Here is a 27,934-nt window from a genome sequence, read left to right on the forward strand (position 1 = left end):
TCCAAACAAGCATCATGACTTTTTCCCAGTACCCCTGCACATTGATTATTTGAATAGAAACATCTAATGCCTCGATTGAACCTGTCTTCACCACACTTCTAGGCAGAACATTCCAGACCCAAACCACTCGCCGTCTGAAAATGTTCACTCTCACATCACAATTGCTTCTTCTGCAAATCACTTTAATTGTCTGCCCTCATTCTCGATCCTTTTACAAGAGGGAACAACAATTCATACATTTAAAGTTTATTTATTAGTGTCACAATAGGTTTACCTTAACACTGCAATGAAGTTACTGTGAAAATCTCCTAGTCGCCACACTCCGGCGCCTGTTCAGGTTCACGGAGGGAGAATTTAGCATGGCCAATGCACCTAACCAGCATGTCTTTCCAACTGTGGGAGGAAACCGGAACACCCGGGGAAAACCCACACAGACACGGGAAGAATGTGTGGAGTCCGCACAGTCACCCAAGCCGGGAATCGAACCTGGGTCCCTGGTGTTGTGAAGCAGCAGTGCTAACCACTGTGCCACCTTGAATGCCTCAATTGAACCTGCCCCCACCACACTTCCAGGCAGTGCATTCCAGACCCCAACCACTCACTGGGTGGAAATGTTTTTTTCTCACATCACATTTGCTTGGTTCTCAAATCACTTTAAATCGGTGTCCCCTCATTGCTTGATAATGTTACAAGGCAGAACAATAATTTATAAACAAAAGAGAAAATGCTGGAAAATCGCTGCAATAATTTGCATTTAAACAATAATTTATACATGCGACAATAAACAGGCTCATAAATGGTCAAGTTGAAACAGCAAGAATAGGCACAGTGGCGGCACAGTGGTTAGCACTGCTACCTCACAGTGCCAGGGATCCAGGTTCGATTCCCAGCTTGAGTCACTGTCAGTGTGGAGTCTGCACATTCTCCCTGTGCCGGTTTCCTCCAGGTGCTCTGGTTTCCTCCCACAATCCAAAGACGTGCTGGTTAGGTGCATTGGCCATGCTAAATTCTCCCTTAGTGTACCTGAACAGGCACCGGAGTGTGGCGACCAGGGGATTTTCACAGTAACCTCTTTGCAGTGTTAGTGTAAGCCGGCTTGTGACACTGATAAATAAAACTTTAAAAATGTCATCTCATGCGAATAAGCCCCACACCAACAGATTCACCAACAGAGGGAGAGGCGACTGAGTGGGTGAATTGACACCAGGGACAGACTGGAACTTCCACCCCCACCCCTCAAACTTTGTATTAGCACAAATGGAGGGCGTGCGGACCTTGCACAGGTCCATGTGAATTGTCCGCGCTCCAGCTCCGAAACATGTCGCTCCAGCCCAACGAACGCTTGTTTTTGGCCACCTGTCCCGCACAGGACTGGGAAACGCAAAACCTTTTTGCTAAACTTGAATTTAAACTTGGGGGGGCGGGGAAGAGGATTAGGGGGGCAGGGGTAAAGATTTCCCGATTCCAGCGCCCACAGGGATGTGTGTCCTTGGTTCCAAGCTGAAGATGCCTTCATTTAGATTAGAGTGAGCTTTGGTACTGGAGTCGGACTTGTACGCGGAACCTGCTCGCAGTCCAGCGTGTGGAATTTTTAGTTTTTAAACCTGCTCCCTGTACTGTTTTGGATAGGAATGCTTTATTTGTCAGCATTCGGCAAATACTAAAAATGGAGGGAAAGGGTTATCCGCTGGTTGGTACGAATCAAGATTAGGGAGAAGGAAAAAAAGTTTATTTATTATTGTCACAAGTAAGCTTACATTAACACTACAATGAAGTTAGTGAAAATCCCCTAGAAAATTGGATAAACAGAAGGGGAAAAAGGATCTCTTGCACAGAGGGTAGAGATTGCTGAAATTATTTCCCTGTTATATATCCTAAGCATTCCTCTGTCATTCTTTAATTCTAGTGTTTTGAGACAAAATAAACTGGAGCCTGACTTTAAAGGCCCTCTCAATTTTTACTAATTAAAGTGTTTATTTGGCGTTACTGTTAAACTAGGACAGCCCATGAACAGACCAGTGTGTGTCAGTACAAGTTAACATGCTTCTTCAGGAGGGGAATAATATCAGCCAGTGCCAATTCAGAGAAAAAAAAAGACTCAGTTCTAATTCAATCGACTAATTGTTTCACTATCCCGATAGACCAGCTCAGCAAACCAAGCCTGGGCAGCTACAACCCTGAGTGTGATGGTGTGAGAATTGTACTTTAAACAAGCGGCCATTAGTAACTAACCCGTGTGATTCCAGCCCAGTCTGAGCATGGTGTACTCGGGCAGTGGCTTAAGGGACAGTTTAATTAGAGTGATTGCAGTTTAAATAGCAACCGGGGGCATGATTAAGGATATGAAACAATCAGAAAGATCAGATTGGGAACACTAAACTACGATTCTAATTCCCAGAAACGGGAGGGTCAGAGGAAAATGAATCCACTTTGGATAGTGGATTATTTAAACTCAGCCACACGGACACGGGGGTTTAAACATCTCCACTGGCTTTCGTCACGGGGCATAAGGGAAATAAAGTGAATTTACTGCTATTTGAGTGAGCGAGAACTCGCTGTGAATGTGCGGATCCGCTCGCTGCGTCTAAGTGAACAGCACCGCGTGTCTGTCGCTGGACAGGCTAATGCCAATTAGCCCATAAAATAATAAAACAAATTACTGCGAATGCTGGAATCTGAAACCAAAAGAGAAAACGCTGGAAAATCTCAGCGGGTCTGGCAGCATCTGTAAGGAGAGAAAAAGCTGACGTTTCGAGTCCAGATGACCCTTTGTCAAAGCTAAAAGGTATAGGAAACACTAGATGCCAATTAGTCCAAACTAGTTTTAACTAATTGGCATCTAGCAATAGCCAAGCTAGTGACCTGTCAGCACCCACCCACTCAGGTGTTGACCTGTAGAGAGAATGAACTGAATTGGGATTGTTTTCTTTGGCGCGGGACAAGTTTAGATTCGATTCGGGTTCAAAAAATCCACAAATTTTGGGCGAACAGAAGGCGGATTTAAAACTGCAATCGGATGTTGGAATATTTTATACTCTGGGATTGCTATGGTCTGAAAGGGCGGATTCAACAGGAACTTTCAAAATGGAAATGGAAGAATAGCGTTGGCGGGAAGGGAGCTGGGATAAATCGGATGGCTCTCAAACTGCACTGGGACGAACGGCCTCATTCTGTAACAAACCACCATTCTGTATTTTTCAGCCCCCCTTTTATATATTCGATATTGAGTCTTTAATATCTTGTCACAAGGTTTAGAATCAGTGATTTGTGTTAGTACAAGTATACTACAGTTTAAACATGGCCTAACATGATTTATCTAATGGTTTATTGGTTACAATTGAGTTTGTGAATTGTGTTGCATGTTAATATAATCTTAAAGGTCATTTGCAGTAATTCCACTAAGATAATTACAGGATATATAATGACTAAGTAATGTGATCTCTCTTCTCATTGCCCGCTCCGCTCTTAGTCAATGTGTTAATTAGTGTTTTTGATACACCTTCCTTTGTGATGAATATTCTGTGTCCATTCTCGTTCAGTAACTTTAATCGTATTGGCCACTTAACGCGGGTTAAAGTCCAACTCCTGAAATCTCTAAACGGGATTAAATAGACCCAGGGACAAAAGTCAGGTGAGCGGTAAATCATCTAGTGAGAGAAACAGAGGGGAAAAGAGACACTTCTAGAATTTACGCCATCAGATTAATTTCATTGTAGCCTCACCATTTTAACAGGATCTTGCCTGGGAAATACTGGTGTGAAAGAAAGTTGGGAGATAATAGTGCAGGTTAAATCCCGCATTTTATCACCTAGGCTGTGGGCTAACACGCATCCCACTTCAGTTCTTGGCCGACGGTTTCGGTGGATTAACTTCGAAGGGAAGTCGATTCAAGCGACCGGACTGAAGTATAACTCCCGTCCCTTTGGGACCAGTTTATCACACGGGGCAGACTGGATTATTACAATAGAGTTCTGCAAATGTAATTGAATTATTGGGGTTGAAATTGAGTCGAAGCATTTGTTTATAGAAAATGGGGGGGGGGGGGGGGGGGAAAGAGAATGTTCAAATTAGAAAACTTTAACCGGCGCAAACTCTTAACTGTTGTGGTGTACATGTTACTGTCTTTCTCAATTTAAGGAAAAATAATCTCTATTTTGAAGTGGATATAGGATGTGGAATTTACATTAATTAAATTGCACCTCGGTCATTCACTCGGAAGCGCCGAGTTAGTGTTCCAGAACAAAATAAATATTTTCAGCGCTTAGCCACTCAATGTCAGTTTATTAATTTGATGGCGTTGCCCGTTTTATTTCAATAAACTTCAATGTAATAAGGTGCAAGCTTTCCGAATATAAAACTGGTTCCCAAGCCATCCCCGCTCTAACCATATATTACTTTTATTTATCGAAATGTGAGCGTGTTCTGTCCATTGAACGGCACCGAATACCCACAATCTGAAATGGATAGAGAAAATGCTGGAAATACTCAGCGGGTCAGGCAGCATCTGTGGAGAGAGAAACAGAGTTAACCTGCTGGGTGTTCGCAGTATTGTGTAAATATGTAATAAGACTCGGAGTTACTGACTTTGAAATTCATATCGAGGGGAGGGTAACAGAGCACTAGATAAATGTTGCGAAATAAAACTGTGCAGGGGATAAATACCGTCAGTAAAAACTTTTCTGAAACTAGATTTTTGTGTTTGTGTGCCTGGCTTTGGGAAACACAATAACATCTACATAAGGGATGCGCAAGAAATTTATGCCGAAGCGTCCATTTGTACAGGTCTGGCAACTGGGAGATTAATTAATTTTTCAATTTCACAAAATAAAATACCCACCAACTCCACTTCGCCCGAAAAAGGGTTTCGTATTTTAGCAGAATCAAGAAAAGCGAAACATTTCTCGGCCTGTGCGTCGTGTTGAGTTGTCAATAAACACATTAAAATCTTACCTGGTCCTTTACAATGGAGAGTCAGACACGGTAAAGAATTCGAGCTTGCTGTTTCTCTACATATTATATACATGGAGCAGAATGAGTCAGAACTAACATTAACAGTAAACAGTGTTACTTTAAGTTTGACTTTTAAAAGGCGAGCGGTAAGTTTAATTTCCTCAGACATTTTGAATTTAGCGAGTCGGACAAGTGTTTAACCCAACTCCCTGGCGCTTCATTAGTTGGGAATCGGTCAAATTCCACAACAATCTCCACCAATCCCAACTCTCAAAGTTTGGAAATAATTCCAATGTTCAAAATAAAACATCCACCTCTAGATTAACTTGTAAAGTAGCATTGTTTAAAAGGCAGGTGTCAAGGTTTTTATTTAATATCAACGGATATTTGTCAGCTCCCTCGACATGACAATGTGTCAGGGTTGAACATATTAGAAATGGACGCATCATCTAAATTGGTGTCTCCGGTTAATCCCAATGAGACATGGACTTTCTCTGTATAAATGTTTATGCCTAGGTAGAATTATTTAAAGTACTGATATTGATGGCGCGTTAGCGTGCTCCAGGAACTGCTGTTTTGTATGGGTGAATCCACACCTTCGCGGCTATAATCCTACCCCAGTCTGTAACCCCCATTGCCTAACCCCTCTCCCCCTCCGTATAACTAACCCCAACAGTAAAACATACTCCGCATCACTGTGACCCTGTTTAATAGCAGATGATGTTGGAAGGTCTACTTGCACCAGCCAAAATGTACTCTTAATAACCCTGCCTAGTTAATACCATACTGATAGGTTTCTGTGCTCGATTTGGGAACACGTTGTGTTCCCGATTTTATGCGAAAACATTTTTTGAGACGAAAGATCTCTTTAAATCCTGAAAACAGGATCTTGCCATCCCTCTCTCTCTCTCCGCGTTACATTGCGATCAGTTTGACATTCCAGTTCTAATTGTGGTGACGCGCCGGGCGTTTTGGTCTCTTACCTTCGTTTGGCGGAAAGTAGATGCCGTGTGATGTACAGAACATGTCCCACAGTAATAGCCAGAGCCACCGTCCCATTGCTGCTACTGCCGCGGCTAGTCTGTGTACACAAACACACCAGCTGGAGTGGATGTGAGGAGCTCTCAGTACACTTAAAACTGCAGCAGCGAACACCGAGAGGAGGGACATCAGCCCCTCCACCTGTCTGTCACAGCCACTAGCCAATCATACCCTCAACATGCATCACAACACCCAATCGGAGACCGGGAAATCGAAGCTCATTGTCCAATCAGAGCAGCCAGGCCAAACCCGGCTGAATTTCAGGCAGGAAATGGGACGGAATATTCCAGCATTTTAGCTGCTGCACAGGCCTGAACAGAAATCCCAAATGTCCTTCCACCCCCCTGTTCGTCCAGATTGCAATCAGCACCCTCACTCTGGGGAGCTGCCTCCCCCTTTAACCCACTCCATGATCTTAAAAGCTGAACTTTTAATTCGTGTCAGTTGCTGAAACTCAGTCTGCAACACCCCCCCCCCCCCAAAAAAATAAGCAGCCCAGTTAAACAATTGGGTGAGTCGGTCCCAATTCTGTCGAATGAAGTCTGGATCACCCTTATCCTGTAACTGCGGGAGAATTATCCTTCCCGTTTAGTGCTAACGCTAATTCGCCTCCAACTCTGAATGAGATTTAAGTTCCCCTTCTTTCAGTGCATTTGCATTTTAAAACCTCCCCGTTCCTGGGAGAATTATGGAGGCAATTACTTTTACAAAACCCAACTGTTTCTTTAATGATTCCCCTCCCATCCTAAAATTACTTAAACCTATCAAACTGCGGGAGTACCGCTCAGTCTAAATGTTCACACTGTTTCCATCATCCATCCTTTCCTTCAGGAAACTCGGGCTGATGTCTGTCCCCATTCACAGTTGGACACAATAGAAACTTTGCCCCTTTATTTTTGTACTGCAGCTTCCAGTTCTGGGGCTGGACAGCCGGCAGATAATATTTTAGCGAAACTACAAGACGCAACAGTGAGAATCCTTTAACTCCAGTGCCTTGTTCCAGCTGAGTTTGGCTGACAATTCCTGTTGATAAATCTGGTAGAAGGTCTGTTTGAATATTCCCACTTCAGGACCTGCCTGTCAGACACGCGATGGTTATTTTGGGGCCAGTTCTCCTGTCTCCATCCCCTGTGCATCAGCAATCTTTTTTTTAAAACCAAGAGAGACAGTAGGCACGCTATCAGCATCCAGAAATCGCCAGGCAGACAAGGCACCCGCCAACCTTGATCGCTTTATAATATTCTCAAGATAAACCATTCGCTGGCAAATTGTCCAGAAATGATCTATTTCTGGTTAAATAATGTCCACAGTCAGTATAGTGGCCCCTGTTCAAAGCATACGGCTGGGCGCTGCTACATGGCTAAGCCTCATTAATGTCATTTAAAGGGCTGTGAATCAATTTAAAGAGAGATTTAATTACAGTGATCTCTCTGAACTGGATACAACTCGGGAATGATTGCGGTTCGATTAACGAATGTGGAATCAACCACAAATAATTGGCCAAACTCCATCTTCCCGCAATTGAAATCTTATCTTATCCCCGTCGGTTGTTAGCCTAGGAATCGCACTCACAGAAATTCGAATATTTAAAACACCCAACAATTATTATAGAACAGGATTTTTTCGGCACATTCGCACATTTTCATACACATAGTGGATAGAAGTTTTGGAGCGGACCTGTCCAGGGTTTCAGCTTGACAATATATAAAACTCAGCCCCACTGGGATGATTTTCAGCGTCCTTCCCAGTTTGGGTTGTGTATAATTCTGATCCAGCTGTCAATATTTTCATGTTAATATTCGGCTGGCCGGAGCCAGTCTATGATTTTTTTTTACGTTTTGCCCCTCACCATGAACTCTTAAGCCTTCAGAACTGAACACAAGCTCCAGAACTAAAAAACCTCAGAACATTTTCAACAAACTTATTTTGTCAAAGGAAGAGAGATTTGTTTTAAATGGTAAAGAAAACACAAAACCTGATTTTCTTGTAATTCAGTCAAAAGATTTGATCGGGAACTGGTGATTTTTGACTGCGTTCTTCTGATAAAATTAAATGATATTCTTGTGATTGTTGGGGGGGAGGGCACAAAACATCTGAGCTCCTGATAATGTCCAACTCTGTTCCCGCTGAATAATTCATGCCTTCGTTTCGTTAACAGTTACAGTGCTGACAGATAGATCTTGCCAACTGAACATAGGTGCCATCAACGTTCAGACAATTATTTCTCGCATGTATTAGACGGGAAAAAGCTAAATTGTGACCACCTGGTGCAAACGCTGAGAGATAATACAGGCAGTGAACATGTTGAAAGAGGGAGGACCCGTGCTTCAAGCAGAGGTCACCCACCTCACAATCCTGATCATGTTTTTAGAACTCATTCTGGACATGATTGGCAAGGTTAGCAAAGTGTCTTCCATCTCTAACTGCCCTAGTGTGATACAACTCTTTCTCTCTTGCTACCTCCTGCTACACTTGCAGAGGGCAGTTAACCAACAACCATGCTGCTGTGGGACTGGAGTCACCTAGAATAGGCCTAGACCGGCTGAGGGACATCTCAGGCTCCCTCCCAAAAAGGGCACGAGTTATCCCTTAAAAGCACCAAGACCTATGGCCCCAACTTTGTTTCCAGCACTTAAAATTAGAAATAAGAACTGACTTCAAATTCTAAAGTTAGTGGAGAATTATACAAATGGGAGCTGCCAATACCACTGCGGATTTTTTAAAATATAAGTTTTATTTCTGAGAAATGGCTTATTAAAATGATTGCTGTGGGCCTCTGTAACTTAACGGAGAGTGAAGGGGGTGATATGACTGTTACAAATATGTTCTAGGTTAACATTCACACGACCCAGACCGCAGCTTCTTCAAAGCAGGAATTGTTCGCAACATTTCCTCCCCCGCGAGCCGGAGTAAAGTTGCAATTTTTAAACCCAAGATTGGCATTTAACCATTTGGAAGGGAACTGCTTCATTCTTTAATCTTGCTGCAGTTTACTGGCCCGAATGAAGATACCCAGCGCCCCCTTTGGGAAGAGAATTAGACTGCAGCGACAGACAATCTCTCCCAAAACTCAGAGCCAAAACCAGTGTAGGCTGCTTCACATTCCTTTCACCAGATTCAGTGGCAAATTAACCCCCCCTAGGTCACCAATATCAGTTACCCTACATAACAGATTCAGTGTCCATAACTTGGCATTGCATGAAAGTAACTACATGTCAGTTTCTTTTACACAGATTTCTTTTTAAATTGTTTATTTGGAGGGGCAAAGACTGCCTTTTATCTGGATTATCCAGCTCCCTCCCGGCCTGCAAACTCCCAGTGAGGTTGAGAAATGAGCGTTACGCACGTTTTCTGGGATCTTGCTGTGCGCTTCCTCTCTTCTTGCCACCCCTCTTCTTGCGCGGCCGGAAAAATCCCACTCCAAGTGTCAATGTGTGCTGATGTTGTACCCTGTCCCCAGCGTCGCAAAGGGCAAGTCTGGTCACCTTGTTGCAGAACACTCCATTCATGCTGTACCACCTGTAAAGACTGTGAAAAAGCATATTTGACCCCAAGTTGTGAAGATCCCCGGGAAAAGGGGATGGTGGCTCCTGTTGGATGGTTCCCTGAGCAGAATGTCAAAGTTATCTGGCAGAACACCTCATCGTCAGAACTTTCAAACAAGCACCAAGATGTAACTTGGCTGGCTGTCAGCAGAGGCCTCCCCATAAAACTCCTCCTGCAGAATCTCACCCCCTCCAGTGAAGAAGAAACCATCGGCCATCTCCTTCTGGAATATGCCCATGCAAAGTAGGTCTGGAAAGACACACAATAGTTTTTTATTGAGGTTCATCACAAGCAGCTCTATGGGCAGGATTTTACAGTCTCGCTTGGGCGACACCGGAAATTCCTGTCCAAGGTCAACGGAGATTTCTGTTGTTGGATCCTCACCCGCGCCGATTCCATGGCGGACGAGATGGTAGAGGTCCGGCCTATGACTCTGTGTCCTATGTGCTGTTCACAGCGTCACACAAGACAAGCATCAATGGCAGCCAGATGACCATCAACTCATTGGAAGATGCTCTTTAGTCTCCCAAAACTCTTCCTGTGCAAAGAGCTGTTGATGATGAGTGTTGCATGCTAGTACATCCCAAGGTCCAGGACTATGTGCTGAGAGACACATTAAAGCCTCGGCAATGCTGCAATGGTGACAGGCCACTCGCTAAGATCCTTCAGCCATAGCAAACTGTAAAAAACCCTATACTCAGGCTGCATATCTGGACATTGTAAGTATTTATTGTAAGTGTAAATGAAAGTGAGTAACAAGGTGGCACAGTGGTTAGCACTGCTGCGTTACAGTGCCAGGGATCCTGATTCGATTCCTGGACTGAGTCACTGTCTGTGCAGAGTATGCACGTTCTCCCCATGTCGATGTGGGTATCCTCTGGGTGCTCCAGTTTCCTCCCACAGTCCAAAAGACGTGCTGGTTAAATACCTTGGCCTTGTTAAATTCTCCCTCAGTGTACACGGACAGGCGCCAGAATGTGGCGACTAGGGGATTTTCACAGTAACTTTGTTGCAGTGTTAATGTAAGCTTACTCATGATACTAATAAATAAACTTTAACATACAGTATTGCCATCATGTCAACACTGGATAGTCGTGTACCACAGAAAGTAGTTGAGGTCAAAACATTGCATGATTTCAAGAAGAAATTAGATGTAGCTCTTGGGGCTTAAGGGATATGGGGACAGGGGGAGTTCAGGATGATTAGCCATGATCATAATGAAGGTGGAGTAGGCTCGAAAGGTCGAATGGCCCACTCCTGCTTCTAGTTTCTATGTTTCTATGTAATGTACTTTAATAAATTTTACAACTATACTCTGTATTCTCACTCTTATTTCAGAATATTTGTAAAATTTATAAAAGTATTTTGTAAATATACTTTTACAAATCTATAAGTATATTTTGGGGGAAAACTGCACTAACATGTAATAAAATGCTGAAAAATCACACACAACATCTATGAATAGTTTGCACATTGAGACAGACAGCCTGGCTCCAGTATCTCTCTATAAAGTCATGTTCAGGTACAGCCTGAGCACAGGCTTTTTTCGGATATGTTCTTGCAGAAAAGTCTTAATACCACGATAATAGATATTTAAACTTGATTTATCTTTATTCATTTGTATTTTATGAGAATTCTGTTTCAATGTTCTTATTCCTATATCTGATACCTGTTCCCTGTGATTGGATAATCCACCTTGTTGCTATTATGTGCACTCTGATCGTTGGGACTGACGGGTTGACTGTCAACCTCACGGAGAACATCAAGGAGTTGCATATCCGCTGGAACAAGGAATCTGATCGCGGTGATGAGGGAGGCCATATTAAGTTGCCAAACATCACACATGGACACAGCAGCTCCATGAATAGGCTCTCTCTGGTATCAGGTATATGTGCCTTATCCTGCAGAAATTGTGTGTCACATCTGATGAGTGGGTTGGTGCCAATTCTTCGACTGTTTATTGTGTTTGTGGCATCCAGTTATTGCACACTATCCTGGAGAAGGCGTGGCATTTGTCACAAAGCCAATTGCAGCAAATCTTTTTAAAAGTGTAAGCAGAAAATACAACAACCTATTCAATTACCCAATAGTATAGGACTGAAAAACATCAAAGAACAGATCAGTTTCATCTATGTATGCTAACACAGTAGATTAAAATGATAGAAACAAAGAAATGAAATCATTTAAGACAGATACTTCAAGGAGCTTACTCTTCAAATTTCACACAAGGGAATGTCTGACAAATCACAGATAAGGATAAACACCAATCTACACAAGTTGTTATCAAGGCGTTATTTTCTGGGGGGGAATGGCCCAATTATAATGTTTTAAAATAAGATATTGATCAACACATAATGTGCTTTATGGATTCACTGTTGAAATTATCAACATATTTATATACAATGGGGCTTATCTATCAAACAACATTTTAAAATTTACCTTCAGTATTTAAACTAAAAAAATTCCATAATCTCCAGTTAAATTAAAGTACTAATTATGTCCTTATTTTCCTAATTTTAGCACCATCTTCCCTCAACATTAACATCACCGAATCGGGCGGCATGGTGGCACTATGGTTAGCACAGCTGTCTCATCCGGGTTCAATTCTGGCCTTGGGTGACTGTCTGTGTGGCGTCTGCACATTCTCCCCTTGTCTGCATAGGTTCCTCCGGGTGCTCCGGTTTCCTCCCACAGTGCAAAGATGTGCAGGTTAGATGGATTAGCTATTGTAAATGCAAGGGGTTACAGGGATAAGGTGCAGTTGGGCCTGGGTAAGATGCTCCTTTGGAGAGTCAGTGCAGACTCGATGGGTTGAATGACCTCTTTCTGCGCTGTAGGGATTCTATGAATCACCCACTGTCAACATCCTGGGGGTTACCATTGACCAGAAACTGAACTGGGCCAGCTGTATAAACATAGTGGCTACAAGAGCAGGTCAAAGGCTCAAATTCCTGCAGCGAGTAGCTCACCTACTAACCCCTCAAAGCCTGTCCACTAAGTCACAAGTACAGTGGTATACTCCCCACTTGCTTAGATCTAACAACACTCAAGAAACTCAACACCGTCCACAACAAAGCAGCCCACATGACTACCGCCCCACCCATCACATTCAACATTAACTCCCTCCATCACCACTGCACAGTGGCAGCAGTGTACACCATCTACAAGATGCACCACAGCAACTCACAAAGATTCCTTCAACTACACCTTCCAAACCACCTCTACCACGTAGCAGGACAGCACATCACCAGTATGGGAAGACCGCCACCTGCAAGCTGCCCTCCAAGACTCCACGGGCAGAAAGTGAATGGGTGACCACCAGGCAGAGTAAGAGGACTAGGCAGGCAGTGCAGGAATGGCCCTGTGGCCATTCGCCTGCAAGACAGATATAAAGCTTTGTTGATAATGTTGGGATCATGTTGAGGGGAATGGCCTCCCAGGGGAAAACAGCAATAGCCCAAGTTATTGTACCACAGTTGGCTCTGCTGCATGGACAGGAGGAGAAAGTGTGGGAATGCAATAGTTACAGGAGATTCAGTTATAAGGGGAATAGATAGGTGTTTCTATGATCGCAAATGAGACTCCAAGGTGGTATGTTGCATCCTTGCTGCTCGGGTCAAGCATGTCTCACAGCAGCTGCAGGACATACTGGAGGGGAAGGGTCAACAGCCGGTGGTCATGGTACACATCAGTACACACGCTATAGGCCAAAAAAAACGATCAGGTCCTAGAAACAGAATGTAGGGAATTAGGAAATAATTTGAAAAATAGAACCTCAAAGGTAGTGATCTCAGGATCACTACCAGTGCCTCATGCTAGTCAGAGTAGAAATTACACCATATAGCAGATGAATGTGTGGCTGAAGTGATGGTGTCGGGGGAGGGGTTCGGATTCTTGGGACACTGGGACTGGTTCAGGGGGAGCTGGGACCAGTACAAACAGGATGGGTTACACCTAGGCAGGACCAGGATTGATGTCCTAGGTGGAATATTAACGAGAGTGATTAGGGAAGGTTTAAACTAAAATGACAGGGGGATGGGAACATATGCAAGGAGGCAGACAAGGGGGAGTCAAGGACAAGAACAAAAGACAGTAAGGGAAATAGGAAAATTGATAGCCAGTGAATTCAAGGGCCAGAATCAAACAAAACCACAGTAAAATATAGTGTGAATAGGACAAGGAATATTAAAAACACAAGCCTTAAGATTGTGTGCCTTAACACGCAGAGAATTCGCAATAAAGTAGATGAATTAATTGTGCAAATAGATGTAATGGGTATGATACATTTGGGATTACAAAGACATGGCTCAGTGTGACCAGGGATAGGAACCGAACTTCAATGGGTATTCAGCATTTAGGAAGGACAGACAAAAAGGAAAAGATGATGAAACTGCATTGCTGGTTAAAGAGGAAATTAACACAATAGTGAAGAAAGATATTAGCTCCAACAATGTGGAATCTGTATGGGTAGAGCTGAGAAACACCAAGGGCAAAACACGTGAGTGGGGGTTGTATATAGACCTCCAAACTATAGTGGTGAGATTGGGGATGGCATTAAACAGGAAATTGGAAACACATGCAATAAAGGAACATCTGTAATTGTGGGAGATTATAATCTGATATAGACTGGACAAATCAAATTAGTAACAATATTGTAGAGGAGGAATTCCTGGAGTGTACAAAGGGTATGGTTTTCTGGCCCAATACATTGAGAAACCAATTAGAGAACAGGCCATTCCAGATTGAGTATTGTGTAATGGGAAAGGAATAATTGGCAGTCTCGTTGTGTGAAGCCCCTCGGGGATGAGCGACCATAATATGAGAGAATTATCAGAAACATTGGGGAACACAGGGTTTAGTAAAATGGAGGGAACTGAAGAAAATCAGTATGAGTGGAGAAATGGTGTTCGAGAAATTGATGGGGTTAAATTTTGACAAATCCCTGGGGCCTGATAATCTACATCCCAGAGTACTTAAGGAATTGGCCTGAGAAATAGTAGATGCATTGCTCATCATCTTCCAAGATTCTATAGATTCTGGAACAGTTCCTACAGATTGGAGGGTAGCTCGTATAACCCCGCTATTTAAAAAGAAAGGTAGAGGGAAAACAGGGAATTATAGACTGCTGCCTCACAGCTCCAGAGATCTGGGTTTGATTCCCGGCTTGGGTCATTGTCTGTGTGGAGTTTGCACATTCTCCCCATGTCAACGTGGGTTTCCTTCGAGTGCTGCGGTTTCTTCCCACACTCCAAAGATGTGTGGGTTAGGTTGATTGGCCATGCGAAATTGCCCCTTAGTGTCCCAGGATGTGTAGGTTAGAGCGATCAGTGGGGTAAATGTGTGGGGTTATGGGGATAGGGCCTGGAGTGGGATTGTTGTTGGTGCAGACTTGATGGGCCGAATGGCCTCTTTCTGCATTGTAGGGTTTCTCTGAATTCTATGACCATTCAGCCTGACGTTGGCAGTGGGGAAAATGCTAGAGTCCATTATAAAAGATTTAGGCCGGAATCTTATCACCATTCACGCTGGCAGGGTTTTCCCATCCAGCTGCAGTGAATGGAGGTTTGGCTGGATGCCAAATTCTCCAACCTCACGGCAGCAGGAGCATGACAAGAACGGCCAGTAAGATTGTACCCTTAATAACGGAGCACTTGGAAAGAAGTGGCAGAGTCGGACAGAGTCAGCATGGATTTATGAAAGCGGAGTCGTGCCTGACAAATCCACTCGAATTCTTTGAGGTTGTAAGTAGTAAAGAGAATGAGGGGGAGCCAGTGGATGTGATTTATTTGGACTTTCAGAAGGCTTTTGGCATAACTGTTGTACCTGTTAATTCTCAGATACTTTCGACCAGTTTGCTTACTCTAAGGTTTTACCTCGGTGTCCTTATTTGCAAGATGGACAAAGGACAAACACAAGTAAAGGTTCAACAAGTTTATTAATAATAACATTATTAACCCTTAAATTACCCACATAAAACAAGAGGATACCCCAGCAGATTCAAGTATACTATCCGTAAGGATGGTTTGGTTGAACTGCAAGTCTGATTCTCTGAGTCCCTTTGGTCCGTCGTCACGAAGGTGAGTCTCGATGGCAGCTTCTTCCTTCCTTCCTTCTTCGGTCAGTCTTCTGAATGGGCAAGGCCGCCTCCTTCTTCACTCCTGAGTGACTCAAAGTGTGTCCCTTTATCCCCCAGCCTGCTTGCCTTTCCAGAAACTTCTCTGGCTTCCGGCCAATGAGGTTCCAGGAGGGGGTTCCAATACCCAGTGGGTTTCTTGATGTCTGCCTGACAGGACACCAGGGTCCGCCCCCAGGTGTCCCATCTCCAGGCTGTTGCTTATGTATAACTTGTTATCAGATAAGGTATCTACAGGAACTCTTGGTGACAGAAAGTCTGGCCCGATCTGGGCTTCTAACAATAGGCCGGTGCATTTCAATGAGGTGCAATGATCTGCTGAGTCTCGATAGATTGTAACGATCTTTGATGGGTGGTTGATGGGTCAGGTGCAGACACGTTTGTGTATTTGTTCAATTGGCCTGCCTGAGGTTTGACTGTGTTTGATTTTAATATGCCCAATTCTTTAATTTAGGATATCCAATTTTATCAGCCTTAAAACTAGGCCCTGTTTAAATCACCACATAAGAGATTAGCGTGTAAAAGTAAAGTGCACGGGATTGAGGGTAGTGTTTTGAGATGGATAGAAAACTGGTTGGCAGACAGGAAAAGAAGAGTAGAACTAAACAGTTATTTTTCCAAGTAGCAGGCAGTGACTAGGGGAATAGCTTAGAAATCAGTTCTACAACCCCAGCTATTCACAACGTATTAATAATTTAGATGAAGGGATTAAGTTTGCAGATGACACAAAGCTGGGTGGAGGGTGAGCCATGAGGGGGTTGCAGAGATGCTTCACTGTGATTTGGATTAGTTGAGAGATTGGGTAAATGCATGACATATGCACTATATTCGGTAGAGATGGCTGAGGGACTTCACTGGTGCATTCTGGGAGAAGTCGGACCAGTAACATCTACCAAGAAGTGGGAAGCAAGGCAATATGGGTAGAGCTCAGGAATAGGAAGGTCACAATGTTGGGGGTTTAATATAGGCCACCCAACTGCCAGCGGGAGATAGAGGAACAGATATGTAGTCCGATTTTGGCAAGGTGCAAAAGTAACAGGGTTGTTGTGGTGGGAGATTTTAACTTCCTCTATGTTGACTGGGACTCACTTGGTGCTAGAGGCATGGATGAGGCAGAGTTTGTAAGAAGCATCCAGGAGGGCTTCTTGAAACAGTATGTAGGTAGTCCAACGAGGGAAGGGGCCATACTGGACCTGGTATTGGGGAATGAGCCCGACCAGGTGGTCGATGTTTCAGTAGGGAAGCAGTTTGGGAACAGTGACCACAATTCAGTAAAATTTAAGGTACTGATGGATAAAAATAAGTGTAGTCCTCAAGTGAACATGCTAAATTGGGGGAAGCTTAATTACAACATTATTAGGCCGGAACTGAAGAATGTAGATTGGGGGCAGATGTTTGTGGGCAAATCAGCATCTGGCATGTGGAAGGCTTTCAGGTGTAAGTTGATAGGGATTCAGGACCGGCACATTCCTGTAAGGATGAAGAATAAGTATGGCAAGTTTTGGGAACCTTGGATAATGAGAGATATTGTGAGCCTAGTCAAAGAGAAAAAGGAAGCATTTGTCAAGGCTAGGAGGCAGGGAACACACGAAGCAAGTGTGGAATACAAGGAAAGTAGAAAGAAACTTAAGCAAGGAGTAAGGAGGGCTAACAGGGGTCACAAAAAAGCATTGGCCAGCAAGATTACGGAAAATCCCAAGGCTTTTTATACATATGTAAAGAGCAAGAGGGTAGCCAGGGAGAGGGTTGGCCCACTCAAGGACAAGGGAGGGGATCTATGCGTGGAGCGAGAGGAAATGGGCGAGGTATTAAATGAGTACTTTGCGTCAGTATTCACTAAAGTGAAGGTCTTGGTGGATGATGAGTCTGGGAAAGGGTGTGTAGATCTTTTGAGTCATGTTGAGATCAAAAAGGAGGAGGTTTTGGGGTTATTGAGAAACATTAAGGTAGACAAGTCCCCAGGGCCTGATGGGATATATCCCAGAATACTGAGAGAGGCAAGGGAGGAAATTGCTGGGGCTTTGAGAGAAATCTTTGTATCCTCACTGGCTACAGGGGAGGTCATGATGTGGAGATGCCGGCATTGGACTGGTGTACTGTACAGGGGAGCTCCCAGAGGATTGGAGAATAGCCAATGTTGTTCCTTTGTTTAAGAAGGATAGCAAGAATAATCCAGATAATTACAGGCCAGTGAGCCTTACATCAGTGGTAGGGAAATTATTGGAGAGAATTCTTCGAGACAGGATTTTTCCCCACTTGGAAATAAGTAGACGTATTAGTGAGAGGCGACATGATTGTGAAGGGGAGGTCGTGTCTCACTAACTTGATCGAGTTTTTCAAGGAAGTGACGAAGATGATTGATGAGGGTAGGGCAGTGGATGTTGTCTACATGGACTTCAGTAAGGCCTTTGACAAGGTCCCTCAAGTGCAGAAAGTGAAGTTGCATGGGATCAGAGGTGAGCTGGCAAGGAGGATACACAACTGGCTCGGTCAAAGAAGACAGAGGGTAACAATGGAAGGGTGCACTTCTGAATGGAGCGCGGTGACAAATGGCGTTCCTCAAGGATCAGTGCTGGGACCTTTGCTGTTTGTAATATATATAAATGATTTAGAGGAAAATGTGACTGGTTTGATTAATAAGTTTGCGGACGACAAAATGTTGGTGGATTTGCGGATAGCGAAGAGGACCATCAGAGGATACAGCAGGATATAGATCAGTTGGAGATTTGGACGGAGAGATGGCAGATGGAGTTTAATCTGGACAAATGTGAGGTCATGCATTTTGGAAGGTCGAATACAGATAGGAAATATACAGTAAATGGCAGAATCCTTAAGAGTATTGATAGGCAAAGGGATCTGAGTTTACAGGTACACAAGTCACTGAAAGTGGCAATGCAGGTGGAGAAGGTAGTCAAGAAGGCAGATGGCATGCTTGCCTTCATCGGCTGGGGCATTGAGCTTAAAAATTGGCAAGTCATGTTGCAGCTTTATAGAACCTTAGTTAGGCCACACTTGGAATATAGTGTTCAATTTTGGTCGCCACACTACCAGAAGGATGTGGAGGCTTTGGAGAGGATAGAGAAGATTTACCAGGACATTGCCTGGTATGGAGGACATTAGCTACGAGGAGGGGTTGGAGAAATTTGGTTTGTTCTCACTGGAACGATGGAGGTTGAGGGGCGACCTGATAGAAGTCTACAAGATTATGAGAGGCATGGACAGAGTGGATAGCCAGAAGCTTTTTCCCAGGGTGGAAGAGTCAATTATTAGGGGGCACAGGTTTAAGGTGCGAGGGGCAAGGTTTAAAGGAGATCTACAAGACAGATTTTTTACACCGAGTATGGTGGGTGCCTGGAACTCATTGCCGGGGGAGGTAGTGGAAGCGGATATGGTAGTGACTTTTAAGGGGCATCTTGACAAATACATGAATAGGATGGGAATAGAGGGACATGGTCCCCGGAAGGGTAGAGGGTTTTAGTGAAGTTGGGCAGCATGGTCGGTGCAGGCTTGGTGGGCCGAAGGGCCTGTTCCTGCGCTGTAATTTTCTTTGTTCTTTTTTTTAATGTAGTGTGGGTAAAACCAGGGGGTCACAGTCTGAAGATATGGGGTAGACCACTTAGGACTGAGATGAGTAGAAATTTCTTCATCCACAGAAAGCAGTTGAGGCCAAAACATTGTGGCTGGAATCATACCCCTGTTCACGCCGGCGCGATTTTCCCATCCCACTGCGGTGAACAGAGATTTGGCTGGCCACCAAATTCTCCTACCTCGCTGCAGCGGGAGTGTGACGTGAATGGAAGGTAATTAAATGTTTTCAAGAAGCAGTTAGATATAGTTCTTTGGCTGAAGGGAACAAAGGATATGGGGAGAAAGCGAAATCAGGTTATTGTGTTGGATGATCAGCCATGATCATAATGAATGGCAAAGGAGGCTTGAATGGCTGAATGGCCTGTTTCTGCTCCTATTTTGTATGTTTCCAGGTTTATATATCATTCTGACTTGGAAATATATTGCTGCCATTCCTTCACAGTCACTGGGTCAAATTCCTGGAGCTCTCTCTCTAACAGCACTGTGGATATACCTACATCACATGAACTACAGCGGTTCAAGCAGGGAGTTCATCACCACCTTCTCACAGGCAATTCAGGATGGGCAATAAGTGTTGACCAGGCCAGTGACACCCATGACCCGTGGATCCTCAATCAAAACATACCCCAGGCATTACAGTTAATTTTTGCAGTGCTAATGCAAATTTAATGTTCTAATATAGATTTAAACAGTTAATAAATGTACGAACGAACAAAATTAAATTCATTATTATGGGTCACATTCACTTCAGGAAGTTTGCTATTTTTAATAATTATAAAACCTTCCAACAACTCAAATGTATTAGTGTTGTGAGGCTGAGGTTTGTAGCAAGCTGAATGTGGATAATTGTTCCATTTGTGACAGGGTAAAGGACAATGTGGCGGTAGTGTTGGCCAGTCTCTGGCCCGGGACATTCAACACTGGTGGTGTTGACAGGCATTTTTGGGCATAAACAGAGCAGGATAAAAGTTATTGAGGCAGAGACAAAAGTATACTGGTTCAACCAAGGTTAAGAAGGTCATTGGATTTTGTCAAGCAGAAAATAGCAAGAATGGGTGAGATTCTCCAGTCTCCCTCGCCGGTGGGTGGTGCTGCGTTGGTTGCTAGCGGTGGGATTCTCTGGTCCCGTCGCTGTCAATGAGAATTCCCACTGATGTCACCCCACGCCGGCAGGAAACCCACCAGCAGGGGTGGCTGTCAGCGGAAAATCTTGCCGGCGTGAACGGCCAGAGAATTCAACACCAGGAGTCAGGGCGACACAGTGGTCAGCACTGCTGCCTCACAACACCATGGATCGAAGTTCGATTCCAGCCTTGGGTGACTGTGTGGAGTTTGCATGTTCTCCCCGTGCCTGTGTGGATTTCCTCAGGGTGCTCCAGTTTCCTCCCACAGATGTGTGGGGCAGGTGGATTGGCCATGCTAAATTGCCCCTTAATGTCCCAAGATGTGTCAGTTAAGGGGATTAGCAGGGTAAATACATGGAGTTACGGGGGTAGGGTGGGCCTGTGTAAGATGCTCTGTCGGAGAGTTGGTGCAGACCCGATAGGTTGAATGGCTTCCTTCTGCACTGTAGGGATTCTATAATTAATACCTACTGATATGAGGAAGTCTAACACATTCATTGTTTTGTGTTTTTACACTCAGAAAAGTCATACTGATCGAGCTGGGACAAGAGATCACAATTGTTTTACTGCATGTTCACTTTATAATGAAACAAAGTGCTTTCTTGATTCAAATCCAGCCTCATCTCACAAGAAGATTTAATTTGTAACACTCAGTAAAGAGATTATCATTGTCTTGTGCCAACTCATTGCAATTGATTGGGAAAGATCCTTATTGGTAAATGATGGTTTAGGTTATTATGGTCATCAGTTTTTCCGTCACTGGAAGGTAGCAGAAGATGTTTGAGATATACGATGGGCATTGAGGAGCTGATAGATGTAGCAGAGATGTGGAGCTTGATGGTATTAGCAGGGTAAATACATGGGGTTACGGGGGAAAAGTGGGCCTGGGTAAGATGCTCCGTTGGGGAATCGGTGGAGACTCGATGAGTTAAATGGTCTCCTATTAATCAGGTAGGTATTAGTCATAGAATCCCTACAGAGGGAGGATGGGGCACGCCTATACCAAGATTTGTAAATTAACAATGAGGATTTTGAAATTGTTGAAATGGGGGTCAGAGTCGGTAGAAGTTACTGAGGACTGGAGTGACGAGTGAGTGGGACTTAATTTTAAAAAAAGCTGCAGCCAACATTAGACAGAAATGTTATCTGGAGTTTAGCGGTCAGGATTACTGAGGTGGGAATGGACTAGCTGGGTGATGTATAGAACCTAGACTTTGAAAAATAACTTGTGTCAACAAATTGATCTGGTATTGATTGACAATGTCTAATTCTTTTACCACATTATCTGGATGCCGATGGGTCTATTGTATGCCAGCTCATTTTCTAACATTGGATTGCATTAACTGAAGTCTGTTCATTGTATACTTGCATCCCATATTTTTGACCTGTTTGGGATTTGTCCCTGTTAAATTTCATCTGCCATGTGTCTACCCAGTTACCTAACCAATTATTTTTTACAGTTTCTCTGATGTCTCCTGTCTATTGTTTTTGTCTTGCCAGCAAACCTGATTATATTACTTTAACTATCCAGGTTGTTCATGTCAATTGTCAACACAAGGTGTGTAAATGCAGACCCATGTGAGCCGAGAGTCAACACTTACCCCCAGAATAACAGTGCACTTCTCAAAATGACTTGCTATTTATCATCTTTAACCAGTTTTCTCCTTAAAAATGAGCTTGTTTTGTTTTAGCTTAGGATGTCAATCAACAGTGAACTTTGCCAAAGGTTATCTGTAAGTCTATAATTTATAATCACATTATTAACTGTATTTGTGGTGCTCTCAAAGAGTTTAAGCAGGATCTTTTTTCTAAATCCATGTCAATGTGCCTCATGTCACTATCAAGTCCATGGGCGGAATTTTACCATCCCGCCTGCCATTTATTAAACGGTGGGACATGGACCATGCAAAGGTCTGTTGACCTCGGGCGGGATTTTCCAACTTTGGCCGAGAGCGACCAGAAAATCCTGCCCCGTGCCCTTTAAATCAGTCGGATAGCCTATTCGCACCTTAGTAATATTGACCCCTGAACCGTACTGGCCAAATCTTCTAAACCTTGGCAATCAAAGTAGGTGAGGGCATAAGGTGGCATTAGAGTGTGTTAAGATCCAGGTTATAATTGGACAGAAAGATCCCAGATTGGAACCCTGGCTCAAAAGATCGTAACTTTATTTTTTTAAATCAAATGTGGCGGAACAGAGAGAAGGATCGTTGTTTAAAGTTTATTTATTAGTCACAAGTAGGCTTACATTAGCACTGCAATGAAGTTACTGTGAAAATCCCCTAGTCGCCACATTTTTGCACTTGTTCGAGTACACTGAAGGAAAATTTAGCATGGCCAATGCACCTAACCAGCACGTCTTTCAGACTGTGGGAGGAAACCGGAGCACCTGGAGGAAACCCACGCGACAGAGGGAGAATGTGCAGACCCTGCATAGACAGTGACACAAGACGGGAATCGATGAGTTTTAACAAGATAAAACATTTATCAAACATGGAAAAATTGGATTATAATGCAATACTTCTTTCTCCCCCCTTATCATAACAATTACACACAGGTTTTAAGATTAACACAGATTACAAAGTATATCTTAATCTACCCTTGTCACATTAACACACATAGGCTGGAATTTTACCGGCATGCCTGCCCCGATTCCTGGGGCAGGCTCGGGTCGGAGAACGGCATTCTCTGTTGGCCTCGGGCAGGATCGTATGAAGCTTGGGCGGACGTGCCAATAAAATTTCGCCCAAAGTCTCTTTGATGCAACCAAAATGACTGTGGTCAAATACATACTCCTCACTGAACCCAATTAAAGTAAAGTTTATCTATTAGTCACAAGTAAGGCTTACATTAGCACTGCAATGTGGATTTCTCCTCACAATCTCATCCCCCGACGATTGTCACATGAGAGTTTCCAAACTTCACTCCCAAAAACACACTTTAAAATATTCTCTCATAATTATGTTTTTGAAATCCAGTCCAGGACTTTCCAATGACACTTCTAAACAAAGTTTCTGCTCCACTTCTAACAGTAAATCCAGTCCAGGATTTTGCACCAACCCCTTTAGGATGTCTTGACTGCTGAGCAAAATGTTCATGACTGTTTTAACTCTCAATTCCCAGATTCTTATTAAAATTACATCAAACATTTTAGCTACTTCTGAGGTCTGCTCCACACTTTAAATCTAGTTCCTGTAATTGTCTCTTTAACTCAGAACACTTTGTTTACTTGAATTCTTCTGAACATTACCTTGGTCTCTGTTCAATCGTGTCGGACAGTATTCCTGGTTATCTGGTCAGTATTTGGTTCCTTAGGAAGTCTGCATCACTTGGCCTGTCCAGCTTCTCCTAGCAGACTTGAGAGCTGTTCACTCCTCAGTGACCTATCTCCAACTGCTCTGGCTTACAGTTAAAATGAAGGACAAAAGAAAGCCCACTCTGTCTCTCTCTCTGGGAAGTGGGCTCCCTGTTGCTAAGCAATGCCCTGCTGTTTTATTTATTTTTCATGCTATAGCCTTCTCTAAGCACAATAGAATCACAGCTGGAACTTAACCACCCCTCACACATACAATCACCTTTGTCCAGCATGAAGCCAACTATAGGTTTTACCTCTCCAGGCCCAGAAACATTTAATGAAACCCACTTCAAACTATACCTTATTTCTAATGTTTATGAATACAAATATAAATCCCTTAAAAACTAGCTATGGATTCCTAACAAATGGGGAGGGTGGCAGATCAGTAGGTGAAGGTGTAGAGTGGCAGATAATTAGGTAAGGGGGCAAGGTGCCAGATATGTGAGGGGGTAGATTGGCAAGATGGTGGGAGAGGGGGTAGTGTGTTGGGTAAGTAGGTGAGGGGGTTGAATGAGTTGGGGGGGATTGTGAGATTAGTCAGGGGGAGTGTATAAAGAACAAATACAATTACAGCACAGGAACAGGCCCTTTGGCCCTCCAAGCCTGCACTGACTATGCTGCCCGACTTAATTAGTTGGGGTTTGAGGGGATAGCCAGGTGGTCCAGTGGGGAGTCGGGAGGTGACAGGGTAGTGGGAAAGGGGGGATTAGTCTAGGAGTCCAGTAGAGATGGGGGCATTGTGGGGGTACTGTAGTCTAGTTACCCAGGGTTAGAATGGGTTTAAATCCTTCTGAATTTTTCTGCATAATTATTCTATTACATGAGTTAGAACCATCCAAAATCTCTGGTTTAAACTGGAGTCTTGGAGGATCCCAGACACAACATTATTGCACGACAAAAGTTGAAACTTCTCAGGAAATTCTTTGGGGGCTTCTGAGAGAGTCCGTGCATTTTTGGGCTACATCTAGGCTATGGATATCTGGACACCAAAAGATCTGAGCCAAGATGAATTATCTGTCAATCATACTGTTAGTTGAAGCTTTCTTTAAAATTAAGTCCCTCTCAACCATCATTCCAGTCCTCAATAACCTCCATTGATTCTTACCGCATTTCAATAATTTCAAAATTCTCATTGTTCATTTACAAATCTGGGATAGACTGTGGCTGGGATAGCTCCACATCCCAGCCACAGTTACCATTTCCTTTCCCAACCTGTATGTTTGACTTCCACTGTTACCTCCCTATGTTCAATAAACCAATGACCATAACAACATCAGTCATCATGTAGTTACTGAGAAACGTATCTCAGCACGGCCCTGAGAACAAATTCTCAACTCTATCTCTTCGGTAACTATACAGTGCAAATTATTCAGTAAATGGCAGAACCCAATGGAGTATTGACACATACAGAGGGATCTGGGCGAGTGATGACCTGTGGTATAAGAGTGGTGAGCTTGTGGAATTCATTACCACAGGAAGTAGTTGATACCAAAACATTGAATGTATTCAAGAGGCGGCTGGATATAGCACTTGGGGCAAACTGGATCAAAGGTAATGGGGAAAAAGCAGGATTGGACTATTGAGTTGGGTGATCAGCCATGATTGTAATGAATGGCAGAGCAAGCATGAAGGGCCAAATGGCCTCCTCTTGCTCCTATCTTCTATGTTTCTATGTTTATCTATGTACATACAGGTCCATAGATCCCTGAAAGGGGCAACCAATAAGGTAGTCAAAAAGGAGTATGGCATGCTTACCTTCATCGGCCAGGGCATCGAGTATAAAAGTTGGCAAGTTGTGTTACAGCTGTGTAAAACTTCAGTTAGGCTGCATTTGGAATATTGTGTGCAGTTCTGGTTGCAACACTATCAGAAGGATGTGGATGTTTTGGAGAGGGTGCAAAGAAGGTTCACCAGGATGTTGCCTGGTCTGGTGGGTTTTAGGTATGAAGAGAGGTTGGATAAACTTGGATTGTTTTCACTGGAAAGACGGAGGCTGAGGGTCAACCTGATTATGAGAGGCATAGATAAGCTGGATAGTCAGAGGCTTTTTCCCAAGGTGGAAAGGTCAACTACAAGAGAGTGCAGGTTTAAGGTGAGAGGGGGTAAGTTTAGGGGTGATGTGCAGGGAAAGTTTTTCACACAGAGGGTGGTGGGTGCCTGGAACATCCTGCCAGTTGAGGTGGTGGAAGCAGGCATGTTAGCAACATTCAAGGTGTATCTTGATAGACACATGAACGGGAGGTGAACAGAGGGATAGTAACCACGTATGGACGATAAGTAGTGGGTCTAAATAGAGATTAGGAAGTGGTGGAGGTTTGATGGGCCGAAGGGCCTGTTCCTCTGCTGTATTGTTCTTTGTAATTCTTTTTTGTAAATGGGCATTTTGTAAAGTTTAGTCAGCCAGGTGAGACATTCATGTGGGCACTGCCCAATCAAGCCCCCAACCACCTTGGGGCTTCAATGGCCTCCAACAATAGAGACCAGTACCGATTTGCGCCCGTGTGACGTCCCGCTGGAGAGGTGGGATCATTCTGGGAGGGTGGGTGTGCCGAACTCGCTAATGAGATTGAGATCCAGTCAATCTCATGCTAATCAACCTCGCATCCCTTCTGGGTGCAATCCAGTTTGCGCCAGTAGAAAGGGGCCGGGACGATTGCAAACCATTTGGTGCCAGGTGCGGAACCAATCTTTCAGCCCATACTCAAATTTCTGGGATTGGTGAGATTGGCGAGGTTGGAAAATCACCTCCAATATCGTTCCTTAAATAAGGCACCAAAACTGCTCATAGTATTGCAGACGTTGTCTCATCTGGGGGTTTGCTCAGCAATTAACATCTGCTGTGGTCATAACAACTAACTCAAGGGCATTGATCCCCATTTGCAGAAACAATTGAGTTTGATCGGCAAACCCAACATTTGACTTGGGGCTTTCCTAGTGGATAGAGCTCAGTGTGAGTGTTTGGTGCATTAATGCACAAGCCTATCAAAATGTTGCGTAGTCAATATAACCAACTGGATTCACATGGATGAAAGCTGAAGGCGTTCAATGCAGCACAGTCATCGCACCATACTGAGAACAGGAAGATTCATTTTGTTCTTGCTCTTTATAGATAACTCTCAGGATGTTGTTTCCCTCTGGTTACAACATAGAGCTTCAAAACCCAGAATAATGAACATTCTGTCTACATCAATGGGCACGAAGTAGAAATGGTCGAGAGCTTCAAATGTTTAGTTATCCAGATCACCAACAACCTTTCCTGGTTCCCCCCAGGTTGAAGTTTAACAACACCAGGTTAAAGTCCAACAGGTTTATTTGGTAGCAAAAGCCACACAAGCTTTCGGAGCTCCAAGCCCCTTCTTCAGGTGAGCTCACTCACCTGAAGAAGGGGCTTGGAGCTCCGAAAGCTTGTGTGGCTTTTACTACCAAATAAACCTGTTGGACTTTAACCTGGTGTTGTTAAACTTCTTACTGTGTTTACCCCAGTCCAACGCCGGCATCTCCACATCATGTCCCCCCAGGTTGACAGTATAGTGAAGAAAGCCCACCAACGCCTCTACTTTCTCAGAAGACTAAGGAAATTTGGCATGTCAGCTTCGACTCTCACCAACCTTTACAGATGCAGCATAGAAAGCATTCTTTCTGGTTGTATCAAAGCTTGGTATAACTCCTGCTCTGCCCAAGACCGCAAGAAACTACAAAAGGTCATGAATGCAGCCCAATCCATCAGGCAAACCAGCCTTCCATCCTCAGAAAAGCAGCCAGCATAATTAAGGACCCCATGCACCCCGGACATTCTCTCTTCCACCTTCTTCCGTTGGGAAAAAGATACAAAAGTCTGAGGTCACGTACCAACCGACTCGAGCAGCTTCTTCGCTGCTGCCATTAGACTTTTGAATGGATCTACCTTGCACTAAGTTGATCTTTCTCTACACCCTAGCTATGACTGTAACACTACATTCTGCACTCTCTCATTTCCTTCTTTATGAACGGTATGCTTTGTCTGTATACTGTGCAAGAAACAATACTTTTCACTGTATCCCAATGCATATGACAATAATAAGTCAAATCACATCAAATCATTGGAATTTGATTATTTAAACAAGAGTGACAAAGACCAAATCGCTCCACTGACACAGGAGAAATACACCTTATCCTTGCACTGAAGCTGTCATTAAAAATCTGGAGAGATCGCGTTTT

This window comes from Mustelus asterias, chromosome 22, assembly GCF_964213995.1.
Source record: "Mustelus asterias chromosome 22, sMusAst1.hap1.1, whole genome shotgun sequence".
NCBI classification, from domain to species: domain Eukaryota; kingdom Metazoa; phylum Chordata; class Chondrichthyes; order Carcharhiniformes; family Triakidae; genus Mustelus; species Mustelus asterias.